At 37.9% G+C, this 5,158-nt stretch overlaps 1 protein-coding gene across 1 annotated transcript in view; it reads left to right on the top strand.

Moving 5' to 3' along the window:
• The window catches only part of LOC102677152 (extracellular sulfatase SULF-1 homolog), a 72,295-nt gene that overhangs the window by 1,142 nt on the left and 65,995 nt on the right, over positions 1-5,158 (top strand). The window lies entirely within an intron of this gene.

Below are 5,158 nucleotides of genomic sequence, written 5' to 3'. Positions count from 1 at the left end.
AAAAAAAAAAAAAAAAAAAAAAAAAAAATAAGAAAAAAAAAAAAGGAAGAGAAACGATAAATGCATGTGTCTCCGAGGGCCGATATAAGTTGGGCTGTTGGAGAGTTGAGCGGATCGACTTTCGAATATTTTGCGGGACGCGCGTTTTATTTCGCGCCGACCAAAGGAATTCGACGCGTTTCGGAATAATTTTATGTCGGGACTGTTGGCTTCTTCGTGTTCGAACGGGCCATGTCATTGAAATATTCAGGTTTAGGAAGCTGTGGCGCGATAGTTGTGTAGAATAGAAAATTGTAAATCAATTCGTTGGGAAATTATAGAAATTGTGTGAATTATCGTTTTCGAAACGGTAATTGCGTTACGCGGAGTTAGCGATTTAATGGGAGCGTATGTATGTGGAAATGGTTGTACGTTTGACGATATAATGGAATTATTAAAGATTTAATAGATGGAATATCGGACGGACGACGCGGGAAAGCGGGAAACGATTAAAAGCAATTGACTATCAAAAGCTTTGTCGCGTGTTGCGCTTAAAAAGATATCTCTGCAGCACAACGACCCGTTCGTTAAACGTTACTGTAATACAACAACATTACCGTGTTACTGGATGGAAATCCGATCGGTTCGAATCAGCGATCAGATTGAATGGACGTGGGTTGAAAGACTAGTAGCTTAGAAAATATATTCCCAAACACATCGCGCTTTGAATATCCGAGTTTAAATATACAGAGTTTGAAAGACAAAGTCTTTGCACACCTGAGTCAATTTTTAAACAAAACAAAAAAAGAAAAAAAGAAATTGGGGCGCTTTTAAACTCTGACATGTTCAAACGAACTCACGCGCAAGGAAAATGAAACTACCTGAAAAATATTTTCTCGGATAGCTGTCAATTTACACCAACATCGATCGGCCATCATTAGCAGTTTCTCGTCGATCTTCGAGTTTTCAAGCAAATCGATCGATAAACATTCGTTACGAAAGTATAGCGAATAAAGCTTAAAGAACGATTGTGTAAGAATCGGCGCAGCGTAGATTGATTCACAAACGTGGACACCTGTGTTCCGATATCTCGATTGATTAACGATTCATTGTATTTTCGTTGGTAAAAGGAACGGTCATATGTAATAGATCACACTTCTTTTCTTGTTTCGTATCAACTATTCGTATCGCGAGTTACGAACGTGTTTGCGGTAATTCGATCCATCGATCGGTATAATTGTTTCACTTCTGACACATAGTTTATATTGAATTATTTTCCACTAGGTTCTATTACGTAAAACTCTTTCATACACGAAAATAAAAATCTTAAACACATCTTAAACGTAATCTATTCGTTGTTGACATTTTCTAAGGTAGATCTTAAAACATTGTGCAAGAAAGTTTCAAGCCTCAAAATATTTTACTTTCAAGCAGAAGAAACTTCTTCTTAAAAGATTAAAATGAAATATTATCCATCGATCATATTCTCTTTCGATCTCTTTAATTCTTACGTTTCTTTAATTATTTACTTATTATTTCTATTATATTTCACTTTTTGAATACAATTTATATTTAAAACTTTTATTATATTCAATAATGTTTCCAACGATTTCAATAATTTTCTTAATAACAAAATTCTAAACTCGAATTGTAAATCGATGTTGTCAACGCGTTAACAAGTTTTTCAACGAGAGGATAATAAATTCTAAATAATAAGGCTTAGAAGAATTTCATCAATTTTCCACGCAACGCTCTCAAAAGAGTGGAACGAAAGAGGTCCCCCGCTCCAAGTTGAAAACGAATCCCGATATTCGATACGGTGTTCACAGTTGCATGACGTTCAAAATTTCATCCAAAAAAATCCATCTGCTCGGAACGAATCGCGATACAACTTAGCGCTGTTAGATTCGCGCGAATGTGGAGCGACACATTAAAACGCGGGATGGTAGCGCAGTGTGGGCGAGGATGGACGTTCGTTATCGACGTGATTTGTTGCCGTTGCTCGAATCGAGGGCGTCGTCGAGTAACCGAGGATCCAGGATTTCCACCACTAGTTCATCCGCGCCGAACCTACGCGAAATCGTCGAGCACCGTTCTGGATTATTACCTGAGATAGTTTGGCCAACTGTAGATGCTGTAGTTTCAACGGAGTTATGCCGTCCCAAGTGATTAAGCGTTGCATTTCCATTCGAAATGCCGGTCGGTTGATTAATCGGTGGCCGCGGAACCGCTGAAAATAGTTAAGCGTTGCTTTTCGCTTCGATTGATTAATTGCTCGGCCGCGAAGAAGCCGTTGTGCGAAACGTTTCGAAAGAGGATTGGGAATAATTTAGAAAACCAGAGGTGTTTGAAGATGTGTCCACGATTAGGATAATGAGTTTGCCAGAGATTTTTACGGTCGTTCTTTAATGATCGATTCTCCTTTTCGACAAATTTTTCGCTCTTGGCTAAGTAACGATCAACGTTCGACCTCTTTCGAGATTCTCTACTTCTCCAGTAAGCGAGCGAAATTCCATTCCTGAATTTCTTCGAATAAAATCTTTATTCGCGTTTTGATAAATCTTTTCGATATTTCGATATGGAATATAATGAGAGAGAGAGAGACTTTAATGAGAAATAAGAATTTTTTTGTTCGATCATAAATTATCCAAATTGTTCGTTAGAAGAACGATAATAACGAAGAGTTGAGTGACTACTAGGCTTCATTACCTTTGTCCCCGATTCGTTTATAAATAATTTTTACAATTTATACAATTTATATCTTTATAAATTATCTTGCGATCGCGTAACTCGTTTTACGATGCAAGATGGTGTACGCAATCGATCCGATGGATTGTTTATTTTGACGCGACGCTGAAAAGAGAACGCGCGTGGGCGGCTACTTTTTCCAGAATCATTTTATTTACCATCCAATGGTTTGTTGAAGAATCGTTCGTTGAAGAATCCTTGAGAAAAAAATCGCGGAGGAAACACGCTGCACACCGATCGGATGGAATTTAATTGATAATCGCGCCGAAGAAGAATTTTAAAATACAATAAAAAAAAAAAAATATCGTCGAGCGTCGGATTCGCGAAGAATATTTGAAATAAGCGTGCAACGCGGAAGCGATTCGATCGAGAAAACCACTCTGCTTGCTTCATTACCTGGTGCTTTTTGCCACTTATCCAAACGCGGTGTATTTCGCGTTTAAATCGCGTGCAGAGATTAATCGCAGGGTTTCAACGTCAATCGATCGATCCGACCAACCGCGAGAAAGTTCCATATCTCTTCGCAATTCTTCGAAAAAATAAATTTCAAATTTCGAATCGTTGAGGGAGAAACTCGTTACTGGTTTCGTTTTGTGGAAGTGTTTGGTGAGGGCAACAGGATTCTCGAAAAAGAAGAAGTTACATCTGCAAACAGATACTAAATGATGAAAAGTTTATCTAGGAATCGATTTTGTGGCGATAAAATTTCTTTTCCTCCTCCGAGGAAATCCTTCTCTCCGTTTGTTTCGAATCGTGTTTTAAATCCTCGAAATGATTTTCTTCGCGATTCAGAGAGAGAGAGAGAGAGAAAGAGATGAGAAACAAGAAAGAAAGATAAGACAATCGGGATCGCTTGAGCATTTTAATATTCCTCATCAAACTTGGATAACAAAGATTCCTCCGATTCTTCCTTATTCGAATAACGATATCCACTCGAGAGAAAAATAAATCCGACATACAGAAAGTTTCCACGATATAATATATATAGATATTTTCCAGTAGTTCCAATTATCTATTAATCCGGACAACGATAACTTTTCTCGAAACAATCGACGAGGATTACCTTTACAGAAAGAACTGCGAGCTGATAACGATAAATTATCGATCGAACTTCGTTTGGATCTTAGTTTCGCGAATATCTACGGAATATCGCAATATTTAATCGGGGAAAAACGCGTGGATCGCGAATATCTCTTTCTCAATCTCACGATCAATCAAAGGAGAGAGTAGATTGTATCGTTTCTAATTTCGATATCTAAAAACCTAAAGAGAAAAGATCGAGCGGACGTTTCTTACATCGTTTATCAAATTCGATTTACCAAAGGGACTTCCTACTAATTCCGTCTCGACGTGACGTGGCGAAAGGCCGGTAAGGTTAAACGCCATTTATTCGAGGAATGATTGTTAATGATCCATGATATCGTACGCGTGTTCGATGTTTATCGCGTTATAAGTTGTTCGAGGTATATATTAACGACAAAGCGCAAGCAGGTTTATACCCTCGTTTCAGATAGAACGATCGCTACTTTTACGGGGATAGTCGGTAGGTAACCAGACGGCAAGTATTGAATAACATGCGTAAAAGTTAATAACCTGTGTGTATATCTATATATATATACGTATGGTATACATATACGTATATACATGGTTGATCGTAGATGAGTTGATAGAGGTTTTTATGCCATTGCGTAGTAAGAACAGGGAACGTTAATTTTGTGTAACGTGTTTCAATTATATAGTACACATTTATTCTATTTAATCTTCGCGTGAAATCAGATTTTTTGATATTGTTCTTTTGTTTCTCGTTTAATAATTTTCTTTTGAAAATTATTAAAATTCCAAGCTTGGAAAGTGGATCAAATAAATTTTTGATTTTATGGTAGATACTTGAAGGATCGATACGGGAGGATACGAAGGCGAACAAAAAGGGAAATTTTGAAATTTGATCGATCCCAAGATTCATCGGACGATGAAGATGTTTGCGTCTTTTTGGATTTAACTCGTGAAAGGTGATTTCCTGTTTTGCAACTCTCTTAAGTTTCTCTAAACTTCACCCTCACGTTCCATTAAGTGGCCGCAAAAATAAGCACTTCTACGTACGTGCAAACGCACTCAGCCATGGTAAAGCACGCGCTCTCGAGGCCCGACTTTTCATACGTTGCAGTCCATGCTTTCCCTCCGAGGGAAAAGAAAGTCGTCGGATGGACCTAAGGGATCTAGGCGACAAAGCGGCAAGGACAACGTTTTCCCATTTTCTTTCTTGGCAACTTGTCAATTGCATCCGTCGAAAAGTCTGCGACTTTCAAAAGAATCATAAGATAAAGAATTATCGGAGAGCATCGTCTCAACAAAAAATTTTAAATGGATGGGAAAGCCATTTCCACTTCTCCTGCTAGTCGTCTACCATTACTTTCCTTCGAATTAAATATTA

Source organism: Apis dorsata, unplaced genomic scaffold (genome assembly GCF_000469605.1).
Source record: "Apis dorsata unplaced genomic scaffold, Apis dorsata 1.3 scaffold_163, whole genome shotgun sequence".
NCBI lineage: Eukaryota > Metazoa > Arthropoda > Insecta > Hymenoptera > Apidae > Apis > Apis dorsata.
This window is presented reverse-complemented; position numbering and strand designations above follow the sequence as displayed.